General features: G+C 53.3%; 1 protein-coding gene across 2 annotated transcripts in view; it reads left to right on the top strand.

Moving 5' to 3' along the window:
• Window positions 1-14,158, top strand: part of PLEKHG5 (pleckstrin homology and RhoGEF domain containing G5) — a 575,902-nt gene that overhangs the window by 77,905 nt on the left and 483,839 nt on the right. Inside the window, exon 1 of one of the 2 annotated variants that reach the window (XM_086921584.1) lies at window positions 10,971-11,780. The exons of the other annotated variant lie outside the window; for it this stretch is intronic. The gene's annotated coding sequence lies outside the window, so the exon portion shown is untranslated. Of the gene's footprint in view, window positions 1-10,970; window positions 11,781-14,158 lie in introns of those variants that run through there. 2 annotated transcript variants of the gene reach the window in all.

The raw sequence follows: 14,158 nt of genomic DNA, 5'->3' as shown, positions 1-14,158 counted from the left end.
CGGACATCTCTGTATCGCTGGCCCGGGCCACCGGCAGCCCCATTGCCCGGCCCAGCCGCCATCTTGGACACTGCACCACGAGGCCGCGTGGCCTCAGCTCGACCCCAACCCTGGGCCTGGCCAGGCCCCGACAGCCCGGCACCACCATCCACCCAGGAGGTGAACGGACCACTTGGCAGGTCAATGGGAGAAAGAAGTGTCGATGGCTCTCCCCCGCCAGGTGCCGATCGCCCCCAGCCTCCCCGGGCGCTGGCTCCACCCCCCTGCTGGGTGTCTGGACTCCCTCATCCCGGACCTCCCGACCTCCAAGTGCGAGGGCCCGGACATCAAAGGGCGCCAGACCTATAACTGGGGCAGCCCCAGAGCAGGAAGGCAGTTGTATCCTGGAGTCGAGAGACACCTAGAAGAACTCATCCTTGACGGACTGCTGGCGCTGCCGCAGCCCTGCCTTGTGAACTATCGTCCTGCCTGCTGGCGCTGCCGCGGCCCTCTGCAACCTTCATTCTCGCCGGGACCTGCTGGCGCTGCCGCGGCCCGTTGTAACTACCATCTTCGTCGGGACCTGCTGGCGCTGCCGCGGACCGTTGCTACCTTCGATCATCTCGGGACCTGCTGGCGCTGCCGCGGCCCGTCTTCCTAGAACGCCGAGCTCGAGGATTGTGAGCTACCCACCATCTCATCGCAACTGCCAGATTGGTAACAAGACTGTCCCGCTACCCCCTTTTCCCATCCAAGAGACTAGAATCGAGGGGACCCCTGAGTCCTGACCTCCTTGTACCATTCTACCGTACTTCAAGATTGCTTATAAAGAACGTTAAACCTTATCTTTGTGTGGTGTCCATCTGTGGGGGGGAAGTTACTTGTCTGTACGATCGCTGGAGACGGCTCTCCCCGGAGACCTCTCCCCTTGTCCTCGGCCGACCCTCCAGGTCCCGTCTAACATTGGTGGCCAGCGGCGCGATCCGAACCAACGCGTAATCGTACGGAAAGCAACTCACCCCACGACAAAACCACAATGTCGACCCAAGAGAGCGGATCTACAGAGAAATTCCAAATGGAAAAACTGGAGGAATACAGCCATCGAGAATTAAAACAATTTTGTATAGAACTGGGCATTGCTACCACCGGTCTGAGCACAAAAGATGACTTTAAACAGGCCCTAGAATCGTGGGCGGAAGCAAATACCGCCGGTCCCCGGGACCAACACATCGAAGCACCGGAGACGAGCACCGCTCCTTCCGAAGAGAGGAGAGCGGGTCTCTCCCGGGAAGAGATCCAAGAGCGAGAAAAAAGCAGACTGCACGAATTAGAGCTGGCACGGCTCAAGTTGGATGGAGAACTAAAACTGGCGGAACAAAAAATGAACCTAGAACACTTACGGCTCCGAGAAGAGCGGGAAGAAAAGCAAAGACAAAGAGAGCTCGAAGAAAAAAGACTGGCATACGAGCGCGAGCGCAAACTGGCAGAGATAGAACTACGGAAGCAAAACAAAGACCCGGGGATGCCCGAGCCACCGCGCACCCCAGGAGCTACAGAACCAAAGGTCCACATTCCCAAAGATGTCGTCCGAGAGTATTACCGAAACGACGACATACAACAGTGGTTCAAGGCCTACGAGATCGCCATGGCCTCCCACCGGATTGATCAAAGTGACTGGGGAGCCGGTCTATGGGGGAGGTTCATCAATGAAGGCCGCGATGCCCTGTTACAGCTCCCGGACCATCAAATGACGTCCTATGACCACATGAAGGCCGCCCTCCTCACTCGATATGGGCTTACACCCGAAATGTACCGCCAGAGGTTCCGCGACTGCACCCGAATCCCGGGTACAACCTGGGTGGAATATGTAAACTATTTCAGCCGAGCCTTCGAGGGATGGATCAAGGGGAGCCACGTAACGACCTACGAGCAGCTTTTTAACCTCATTGTGTGGGAGCACCTCTCCAACAACTGCTTTGTCGAGCTCAGGCAGCACCTCCTCGACAGTAAATTGACTGATCCACGGCAGCTCGCCGCCGAGGCTGACCGATGGGAAAGCACCCGAGTGGGCCGAACGAGCAGAACCGGAACAACCAAGGTCATCACCGTCCCCGCGGAGGAGGAGGAGGCCAGGGCCGGGGGAAAGACATCGTCCCGGCCACTCCCGCTACCAGCACCCCGCCCCCGGCCGGCCGGGGCAACCCTCCGATGCGCCCGGGATTCAGAGCCAATGTCACGTGTCACCGATGCCAGCGAGTCGGCCACTACGCCAATGACCCAAACTGCCCAAAGAACCAGACTCCGGGGCCCCGCCAGGTAGCTGCCGCTGCCCTAGGAGAAGAACAAGTCTACGAAGAGCAGGAAGAATACGAGCAGGAGCAACCAGAGTGGGAACCGGCGCCATGGTCCTGGCGTGCCTGGGGGGAAGAGACATGATCCCGCGGGCTCCCCTACCCGCCAACACCAGAAAGTACAGTCAGTGGGTGAATATAAATGGGCACAAGGCTGAAGCCCTACGTGACACGGGGGCCAGTGTGACGGCCGTCCGCTGTCACCTGGTAACCCCGGAACAAATCCTGCCGAACATTCTCTGCCCCGTCCGATCAGCCGACAATTCTGAAAGCCTGTGTCGGATGGCCTGCGTCCCATTCGAGTGGGGAGGAGTATCCGGCATGCTGAAGGTGACGGTCCGCGATGATGCCCCCGTGGACTGTCTCCTGGGGAACGATCTCGAGAGTTCCCCGTGGGCCGCCGTGGAAAGAAGAGAGCACCTGGGGATGTTGGGCCTCCCGGACTGGGCGTGCGTAACCACCCGGTCCATGGCCGCCCGCGCCATCCCCCGACCTGAAGAACCCGAATGGCCAGCACCTCCTCCCCCGGTCGCTCCAGTGGGAGACGCCGACCATGCCAACCCCCCGGAACAAACCCAAGAAGGGCTCGCTCAGCCACAGGACCTTCCAGACCTGGCTCAGTGGCGTCAAGAAGGGGGGCCCACCCAGGAACAATTCCGTCAAGAGCAAAAGACCTGTCCCTCCCTCGAGGGACTACGACAGCAAGCCCTCGCCCAGAGTGCGGGAGATACCGCCGGGGCCCACTGGATCTATTGGGACAATGACCTATTGTACAGCGAGCAAAGAATCTCGGAATTGGGGGCCAGTCGAGTGTTGGTGGTGCCCCTCCGTTTTAGAGACTTCCTGTTGAACTTGGCCCACGATGTCCCCCTGGCTGGACACTTGGGACAGGACAAAACCTACAGCCGCCTGGTGACCCACTTTTACTGGCCAAAAATGAGAAATGACGTCCTCAACCACTGCCGGTCCTGCCCCACTTGCCAGGCCAGCGGGAAGAGCGGCCGCAAACTCAAGGCACCCCTGCAGCCATTCCCGGTCGTTACCACCCCGTTCGAAAAGGTGGGAATAGACATTGTGGGGCCCCTGGACCCCCGAACAGCACAAGGGCATCGATTCATCCTGGTACTGGTGGACCACGCCACCCGCTATCCCGAGGCCGTTCCCCTTCGCACTATAACAGCACCGGTGGTCGGCCGAGCCTTAATGGGGATCTTCTCCGGGGTGGGCTTCCCCCGGGAGGTCGTCAGCGACAGAGGCACAAACTTTATTTCAAAATATATGAAATCCCTCTGGCAGCAGTGCGGGGTTACCTACCGATTCACGACCCCCTATCACCCGCAAGGAAACGGACTGGTTGAGCGGTTCAACCGCACACTCAAGGGAATGATTATGGGGTTGGAAGAGCCCCTCCGCCGCCAGTGGGATGTGCTACTCCCGTGCCTCCTCTTCGCCTACCGCGAAGTCCCCCAGAAGTCCCTCGGCTTCAGCCCCTTCGAACTCTTGTACAGACACCCTGTTTGAGGGCCCCTCAGCCTAGTCAAAGAAGGTTGGGAGATGGCCCCTCTGAAAACCCCTCCAGACGTCTACAAGTACCTCCTGACCCTACGCAATCAAACCAGACGATTCAGAGAGATCGCCAAAGCCAATCTGGAGGCCAGTCAGGAGGACATGAAAAAATGGTACGATCAAAATGCCTCCTCCATAGAGTTCGAACCTGGCCAGCAAGTATGGGTGATGTCCCCTACCGAACCTTGTGCCTTGCAGGATAAGTGGACAGGACCCTTCAAGGTGGTCGAGCGCAAGAGCCCCGTCACCTATCTCATCGACATGGAATCTCCCCGGAACCCCCTCCGGGTCCTCCACGCCAACAGACTCAAACCCCACTTTGTGCGCTCGGAGCTCAGCCTACTGATGGCTACAGACAGTGGAGCGGAGGAAGACTCCGAGCCTCTCCCTGACCTACTGAGGACCCGTGAAAAAGATGGTTCAGTCGACGGGGTCCGACTCTCGGATGCCCTAACCCCGGAGCAGCGCCAAGACTGTCGGGCCCTCCTGCTGCAATTTGCGTCCCTATTTTCCCTCACCCCCGGGGTCACCCCCTGGTGCTTGCACGACGTGGACACTGGGGACAGTCCCCCTATCAGACATCGGGCGTACCGCGTACCAGATCGGGTACGTGCCTGCATCCAAGAAGAAGTGGCAAAAATGCTCACACTCAGAGTCATCGAGCCCTCGGACAGCCCCTGGGCCAGCCCAGTCGTGCTGGTCCCCAAGGCTGCCGCCCCAGGCACCACCCCTGAGCTACGATTCTGCGACGACTATCGGGGTCTGAACGCTGTCACCCGAACCGCCGCTCACCCCATTCCCCGAGCAGATGAACTGGTCGACCGCATGGGGGCTGCCCGCTACCTGAGCATCTTCGATCTGACAGCGGGCTACTGGCAGATCGGCCTCACCCCCAGGGCCCAAGAACGATCCGCTTTCTCCACCCCGGATGGCCACTACCATTTCAAAGTGATGCCATTCGGCATGAAAAACGCTCCAGCAACCTTTCAACGACTTGTAAACCAGGTATTGGCGGGCCTCGAAGAGTTCAGCGCCGCCTACCTAGACGATATCGCGGTGTACAGCCGCCACTGGTCAGACCACCTCAGCCACCTCCGAGAGGTCCTGCAGGCCCTCCAACAGGCCGGCCTCACAATCAAGGCCAGCAAATGCCAGATTGGCCAGGGGTCCGTGACCTACCTCGGACACCAAGTGGGGAGCGGTCTGGTGGCCCCCTCCAGCTCAAGATTGCTGCCATCCAGTCCTGGCAGCCACCCGTCACCCAAACCGAGGTCCGAGCCTTCTTGGGGCTCACCGGATACTACCGGCGGTTTGTGAAGGACTATGGCAGCATTGTGGGGCCCCTCACGGCACTTACGTCCAAGAACCAACGAAAAAGAGTCGACTGGACTCCCGACTGTCAAGCGGCCTTCGAGAAGCTGAAGGCCGCCATGTGCACCGCCCCTGTGCTCCAGGCTCCCGACTACCGCCGGGAGTTCATCGTCCAGACTGATGCCTCCGACCACGGCATTGGGGCTGTCCTCTCCCAGCTGAACCCCGAGGGAGTCGACCAACCAGTGGCCTTCATCAGCAGACGCCTACTGGCCCGGGAACAGCGCTGGAGCACCATCGAGAGGGAGGCCTTCGCAGTGGTATGGGCCCTCAAGAAGCTCCGGCCCTACCTCTTCGGCACCCACTTTCGGGTGCAAACAGATCATCGCCCCCTGCAATGGCTAATGCAGATGCGGGGGGAGAATCCCAAGCTGTTGCGATGGTCCATCTCCCTGCAGGGGATGGACTTCACTGTGGAGCACCGCCCTGGCCAGGATCACGCCAACGCGGATGGCCTGTCACGCTTTTTCCGCCTCGACGAGGAAAGTCCCCAAGAGGATGGGTGACTCTCCCCGCCTTCAGCTGGGGGGGACGCATGTTGGACAGGCCACATGAAGGGCTCGCTCCCTCCCCGCCGGACAGAGCCCGGACACCGGCTCGCCAGGTACGACCCACCGAAGCAACCCACAAACCATCCCCTGCGGGACGCCTGCTCCCGGACATCTCCGTATCGCTGGCCAGGGCCACCGGCAGCACCATTGCCCTGCCCAGCCGCCATCTTGGACACTGCACCACGAGGCCGCGTGGCCTCAGCTCGACCCCAACCCTGGGCCTGGCCAGGCCCCGACAGCCCGGCACCACCATCCACCCAGGAGGTGAACGGACCACTTGGCAGGTCAATGGGAGAAAGAAGTGTCGATGGCTCTCCCCCGCCAGGTGCCGATCGCCCCCAGCCTCCCCGGGCGCTGGCTCCACCCCCCTGCTGGGTGTCTGGACTCCCTCATCCCGGACCTCCCGACCTCCAAGTGCGAGGGCCCGGACATCAAAGGGCGCCAGACCTATAACTGGGGCAGCCCCAGAGCAGGAAGGCAGTTGTATCCTGGAGTCGAGAGACACCTAGAAGAACTCATCCTTGACGGACTGCTGGCGCTGCCGCAGCCCTGCCTTGTGAACTATCGTCCTGCCTGCTGGCGCTGCCGCGGCCCTCTGCAACCTTCATCCTCGCCGGGACCTGCTGGCGCTGCCGCGGCCCGTTGTAACTACCATCTTCGTCGGGACCTGCTGGCGCTGCCGCGGACCGTTGCTACCTTCGATCATCTCGGGACCTGCTGGCGCTGCCGCGGCCCGTCTTCCTAGAACGCCGAGCTCGAGGATTGTGAGCTACCCACCATCTCATCGCAACTGCCAGATTGGTAACAAGACTGTCCCGCTACCCCCTTTTCCCATCCAAGAGACTAGAATCGAGGGGACCCCTGAGTCCTGACCTCCTTGTACCATTCTACCGTACTTCAAGATTGCTTATAAAGAACGTTAAACCTTATCTTTGTGTGGTGTCCATCTGTGGGGGGGAAGTTACTTGTCTGTACGATCGCTGGAGACGGCTCTCCCCGGAGACCTCTCCCCTTGTCCTCGGCCGACCCTCCAGGTCCTGTCTAACATGTGTGTTTTTGATTCTGTTTGAGCTGTTTATATATGTTATATATCTATATATCTCTCTCTCTATATATATATATATATATATATACACACACACACATATGGCACACACAAATATGTGTGTGTTAATATTAAAATTGTTGCATATACGCAACCCTTGGCTGAGGATTTATACTTTACTGGAGCTATGGTTAATGTGTTACACGTTACATTAGCGTAGCCCATGCCTTCTACTTAGTTAAATCTTAGATTTCTTGCTCACATCTACTTTGAATCAAGAATGCAAGGGCGCCCCCTGGCTTCGGAAGCACCTATGGCAGGTGCTGGTCCCCGCCGGAAGGGAAGGGGCTGGTGACGGCGGCAAGTGATGCCACCGGCACCAGCCTACAATGCGCACAGGCATTGGTCTGCCCGGCAAGGGGATGTGGAAGTGCATTAAGCACTTCGGAGTCTGGAAGAACCAGTCTGCCGCGGACCCTGGAGACCCATGGGGGTTGGGGGAGATCACGGGGGTGGATGGTCTGTGGTGTGCATACAAATCGGAGCATAGGGGCGGGGAATCAATAATGCCTGCCCATATGCTTCAGTCACCTGTACTTTCTGTTTACCTCGACTAGGACTGTGTACCTCGAGGGCAGATTGCAAGGTCCCTGAGCTCGCTGTTATGTATCGCGCTTCATACCCTCTATCTGTAATTACTCAGTTCAGGGAGCCCAGCCTGTGACACTTCTTATACTGTCCACCCTTTCAGACTTTCCTATTCAGAGGCCCTAATTGCAATTTTTTCCTGAGAGCCTATGCCCACTGTGCTGCTTTGAAACAAAGCTAAACCAGACTGGGCAAGCATCTGCTTCTACTGCAGCCAGCAATTGAATGGACCTAAAAGGAGTAAACAGTAGTAGCCTTTGGTAAAGCCAATTTCTAGACTGAGGCTGAGTGGCACCTGACTGACTCAGGAAAGAACCTCAGAACTGTACCTCAGCTGTCACGAGGGACAGGCACTTTTGGTATTCATCGGTGTGATCAATAAGATCCACTCTAAGGCCCTCATTAAAAGTGGTCTGATCATTTCCAATGTGTGTGGGACACCATGTTACTGTACTTATCAGATGTATTTATTTATTTATAAAGTTTTATGTAGCGCAAACTTGATCCTGAAGGATATCAGAGCGCTTTACAATTTGAGGCAAAGGTACAAATCAGAACATTAGTCTAACATGGGGAATCTAATGGGCATTGAATTTCAAACCATCAAATTCTTGCTGACATTCCTGAGTCCGTTTGTACTCTTTGTTTTTGACTAGCAGAAATCTTAAATTGATAGATTTACTTGCCAAGTTTGTTATAAACTTCCCATAGTATTCTACCATACCTAGGAAAGAAACAACTTCCTCCTGTGATTCTGGAGTGGTTAATTTAACAATGGTATCTACCAATTCCTTCTTTAGAGCAACACCTATTCCTGTGATAAGATGGCCCAAATAATTAACCTCATGCACAACATTTTTTTTATTTCTATTTCTTTTGTGTTAGTCCAGCATTAAGCAACCTCTTTAACACCATTCTCACTATAACATCATGTTCATCCTGTGAACCACCAAATATCAGTAAATCATCTTGATAACACTTTACACCCCTGACACCTTTAAGAACTGACGGCATTGGACGATCCATGAAGACACAGTGGTGGTCTCATTGGATGCCACTATGGCGTTCGATACCATCGGATGGTCATATGTATGAGTTTTGTGTTTATTGTATCAAGTACATATACAGGTGCGATAAAAAAATACATCCCCTTTTAATTAATTCTGGTAAGTTAAACCTGTTGGAATTTAAAAGGAGAAAAGGGTCAGGAAAATACAGAGATATGCAGATTTTGAAGCAGTAAGCACCACGATTTGCATGCTATATGCATTTTATAGGCAAAGCTTTCGATAAGCATCGGTGTTGGATTTAATCAGATGTGGTTAGTGGTTGCCCCATTGCGTATAAGCAGTGTGAATAAGAAGCATAAAATTATAATAACTTTAAGTTATTATCATTTTATGCTTCGTGCTGCTTTGCGCGCTGTGAAGAGTGGTGCCCACTCCTAAGGGGGCAATTACTGTTTGGTCGTCCCTCTCGGGCCGTCTAAACCAATCAAGCGCACTTTCCCCGGTCTTCATGTAGGTTGCATTACAGCCTGCGTGGAGAACAAGCCTAGGCCCCCTTAACCCCTTCGCTGCTGATGACGAGCTCAGCTCGTCATCAGCCACGGTGGTCGTGTGCGGATGACGAGCTGAGCTCGTCAGGTAAAGTAAAGCTGCTTTTTAAAATTTCCCGCACACAGCAGGAAAAGCTGCCGCAGCGATGCGGTTAAGGGTCGAACAAAAATGCTCAAAACCAATCACAATGCTGCATTGCAGCGTTGTGATTGGTCAGGGGAGCCTGGCTGTGCTTCCGTCTGAGACGGAGAAGAACAGGAGCGAAGACACAGGACCGGCGCAAAAGTAAGTTTTTTTTGTTAAATGCATGCTTATTATTTCTTAAATATAACTTCACTTTAACTGCGTTTTTAAGGAGAGTCTGAGACCCCGAGCCTTCCCCCCACCTCCTCACGAGCCATGCCGGCTGCCACTGAATGTGGTCATTATTGCATCCAAAAATGGGCCTCTCCTCAAGACAGTTTAAGCCTGTTTTAAAGAAGTACATTCATCAACAGAAGTACCTCTGAATGGACATTCATACTGAACACCTGCAATAAATATTGTGTTATTTTGTAACTGGACCTAAAATCCCTGTGAATTTTCTAGAGTAAGCCTAAACGACTCGACTCCAGCTACCACTGTGGATGGTGTCAAGGAAACGAAGGCCACAGGCTCACTTGGCAACTTGCAGCATTCAGGGACCTGAGAGCCCAGTGCTTAATTTGGAAAAACAATAAGCACCAGGGTTCTCGTCAGGAGGTCACTGCAGTTTCTACCACACATTGCCCTGCCATGCTGCCAATAATAGTAACAACACAAGTACTAAGCTTTACATACCCACACGTGTGATAATTAGGATTATTTCAGGCCTCCAAAGCTATAAGAATGGATTGGGCAGCAGTAACCCCCATTATTAATCTACAATGAACGATAATTAACTGTTGGAGTCCACTCCTAATTAGCCGGCAGCGCCACCTTGTGGCAGACTATCACTGGTGTTAACATTTGGCTGCCGTGCCCAGCACCGAAAACCACCAGTGCAAGTTAAGCACTGCCTGAGACAGAATCAACCACTGACTCCGGCCAGTAGCCCCAATCTGCTTTAGGTCCTGGGGGAAGCTCCTACCTGGAGTCCACTGACATATCAGCCTGATCAGTCACTTGCAGGTCACAAGTTTATACCCTGTAGGGTCAAACTCACCATTGTTCCTTCTGATGTTGATATATTGAGTGCCATTGAATCAGTCAATAATAATAATAATCAATATTATTCAGGCAATTGCATTTTTTTCTGTGCATCCTTATAAATAGCCATTATTGCAATTTCTTGTTATAGCAGTGAGTTCGAAGCTTACAGCGTGTGCAGCTTGCAGGTCATAGATCCAAGTCCAAGCAGGCCTAACTCAGCCTACACAGGATGTGTAACTGAGTTGCATTGAAACCTAGTTTACAAGTGGGTGATAATGTGGAATATCCGCTGTACCCATATTACCCCTCACGCGTTCCACCACCACAGAATACCATCAGAAATGTACTGGTGGTAACCACGTGGGAGCTACTGTTCAGTGGCACCAAAAACTATGGGGTAAAAATGAGAAAAACAAATTGCGAACCCCGGTACAATATCGATTTTAAAGGTTGATAAAAAAATATGAATTAAAACAAAAAGTGCTCATTGTTGTCCTCACAGGCAGCCCTTGCCTGCACACACCCTGTGGCCGGAAACCTGATGCGCGGGCAGGTGTCAGTGATCCCGTCCGCAGGGAGGAGCCGCATCTTGGAAGAGCCCGGGGCTTAGGTTCCAGACTTGCGCGTGTGATGACAGGGCAAGGGGTGGGAGGAGGAGCAGCGTCCGGGCACGGGGCATTGGCGCTATACAGAGGTCGAGGCAGCCTCGGTGCTGCACACCGGCGCAGAGGGAGCCCACGGCGCTGCACACCGGCAGAGTGAGCCTCGGCGCTGCACGTCGCACAGAGGCAGCCTTGGCGCTGCACGCCGACACAGAGGCTGGTAGAGTAAGCTTCGGCGCTGTAAACCGGCACAAAGGCAGGCAGCAGAGGCAGCCTTGGAGCCGTACACCGGCAGAGGAAGGGGCTCAGCCGACGAGGGGTGCTTTTGCACACGTGTGCAATGAGAGCAGAGGACCGTGACTTGAAGGAACACTGTAGCGCCGAGCCACTGGCATTCACGGACTTCGAGCAGCGAGGTGCAAGAGCAGAGTGCACAGGAACAGAACAAGCAGCACTGAGCCTGGGAGCACAGAGAGCAGAGGAAGGAAAGTGTGTGCAGCACCGAGCTCGCAAGAGGAGTAGCAGAGTTCAGAGACTTTTGAACAGCTAACGCAGCTGGTCTCTCCGAGTGTCTAGAGCTGAGTGACTGCGCAGAGAGTGCACTGGCCTCTCCGGGCGCCCTGCAGCACTGAAGCGAGCTAGAGCCAGCGGCGACAGAGTGAAGTGGATTGCATGAGCTCCGAGCCCTGCGGTCGGAGCGAGCTCCGCCGCGAGGAGGCTGCTGCCGCGCGCCTCGCTCAACCGCGAGGCAGCGCCGTGCCCCACCTGCCTCGTCAGTGCGGTGTCAGCGCGCGGCGGGCAGGCAGGACGCGCTCCGCGCGGATGAATGAGTCAGCAGACGCGTCTCTGGGCGCTGGGGCGCGCGGACAGCACTGGTGTCTTCCTGAGGAAGGAGAGTGGAGCAGCCGCTCGCCGCCGACTGCATCCCGTCCAGAGAGGTGAGTGCATGCACCCGGGCGCGACTGAGCGCGAGCGCGTCTCGGCCATATTGACGCACGGCGGATGGATCCCTTGTGGTCCAGAGGAGGACTGTCCTGTCTGTGAATGAGGAGAATTCCTGACAGGTCAGTGTCTCTGATAAAGGCTACTTTCACCTGAAACCATCGCACTGAGAGTGCCTAGAAACCTTTACATCGATATCTAGGCACTGCATTGCGTGCAGCTTTAGAAGCTTAGTTGCGATTGTCTGTTGGGGCTTGGGGGGTGGGTTTCTCTTGTCAGGGGGTAGCTAGTTCTTTACAAGTTTACTAGTTTCACCTGATCTATTGGTTTTAATCCCAGAAAGTTTACCCTTGCACTCCGCCACTTGTCTGCACGGATGTGATGCTGTTTTCGACTTTGGGGTTAGGCAATGTATGTCCTTTAGTGTACATTATAACATGTTCTTTAATTTACACATTTCCTACTCCCACGATTTATTTTTGTTTAATTTGTTATTTATGGTACAGGTACGAGACGCCACTAGTCCTAGACTTCTATTTACAATTGCCTGTGTAAGTACCCCTTTAGGTTTGCCTGGTTGATTCAATTGTGGACGAGAACCACAACCCCCATAATGAACCAGACTGCTACATGACAATGCATTGTGTACTCCTTGATACGGAGTCATTTGCAATCTCAGTACTCGCACCTCTCCCGTTGGCTGCCACATTTGTGGTCCTCGCCCCACACCCAGCTTAGTTAATATTTAAGAATGCCACCTTCATCATGAAGTTGAACCCTAAACAAGATGACTTGTGTCTGTGATCATTAAACATCTTTGAGTAGGGTCCGGCGGACGGCCACGTTTATATTGCATTGGTTTGAGTGAATTCTAGTGAGATGTGGCTTATTTCCTATGAAATATGTCTGCTGGCAGCTTAAATGTGCGCCTTTAACCTGTGGTAAAGCTGGTTGTTTGTTTGTAAGGGGGAGGGATGTATGCGAGCTTCTTGTCCTAAAATCAGGGAGCTCTGTAGTGCTTGACTGAGTCAGTGGAAACCGTAAAGAAGCGCTCCAACCTCAATAAACAGTCTCTTGGCGCTGGAGTGAGGTCGCTCCCCCAAATTAAAGGTCTTTGAAATTCAACAGATGGTGGTCACCCACTGGAACATATTAATGTTTCCATTCTGAAGGTACCGCTTGAATAATTTTGCAATGTTGAATTGTTAAATGAAAGATATTCTGCTACTGATCGTAGTTTTGGTGAAGCCTCTTTCAAATTATCACCCTCAATCCCACCCTCTTCCTACCCTTCTGGAAATTTGTAGCAGCTCACACATTTCCTCCCTTAGGAAGCTTTTGAGTTCGCAAATATTTGTTCGAGAAAACAAATTTGATTTTTATTGATGCATTTCTTGACTGGTATCCATCCACTCTCCTTGCCCAAAGGACGTCTCTCTGCCCCCTCGCTCTCTCTAGTCTACCCGGGTGGTGTTGTGGTAGAGCTTGGAGACCTTCTCAAAGAGATTATGGAGTGAGTTAAGGAGCACTTCTGTACTCTCATATCCCGAATCGACCTCTAAACATCAGACTACCTGAGCAGTTAAAATAGAAAGGACTGTGCCCTCTTTTCACTTTTACTAACAGAGATTTATTTCAGGGCTGATTCACAAGACATGTAAAAGTGCTTAAAAGGGTACTCCTTTAATACTGCTCACCATACTCATAAATGCTTTAGTGAACCAGCCCCATACGTTCCAGTCCCATTTTCAACACCTGACTGACATTGTGAGCAAATAACCTGGAGCTTGACATACAAAGGTTACATTTGCAAAATAGGGAAACATATTTCACACTAACTTTTTGCAAAAAATATAATCTGCTTTTTGAACCAACCTATGCACAAATAGGTCGCTTTACAAGTTACAGAATCGTGGGGGGAGGTGGGGGGGGGGTGTCACAGAACAACCTTGCTAATTAATATTCATTAGGCAGGTTGAAGTTTGAGACCCCTTATTTTGGCTACAATCACAAAATGGTGGCCTTCAAGGGACAGCACACCACCATCCCTGTGAATGCTTTTCAAAGCAGGAAGTGGAAGCCTTTTTTTTTCTTTTAGAAAATAGAGAAGCCTGGGTTCCTTAAAGACACCCAGACTGCATTAAACAAAAAAACAGTTTTCAGTTTTGGAAAACTTCAGTGAGAACAAGCCCCTGTATTAGTGCCCTCCTCCCCGCCCCCCAAAGCTGTCATTCCATTCCCAAAGAGTCAGTATCAGATTAATAGTTAGCCAATAGAATTATGGTCGCAAACCGTTGATGCATACCTTACTGATTTGCAATTTGAAAGGAACATTCCCTTCCAAATTGCGATTTGGTATGGGCTTTTAACCGCA

The sequence above is a fragment of the Lissotriton vulgaris genome, chromosome 5 (assembly GCF_964263255.1).
Source record: "Lissotriton vulgaris chromosome 5, aLisVul1.2, whole genome shotgun sequence".
Lineage (NCBI taxonomy): Eukaryota > Metazoa > Chordata > Amphibia > Caudata > Salamandridae > Lissotriton > Lissotriton vulgaris.
This window is presented reverse-complemented; position numbering and strand designations above follow the sequence as displayed.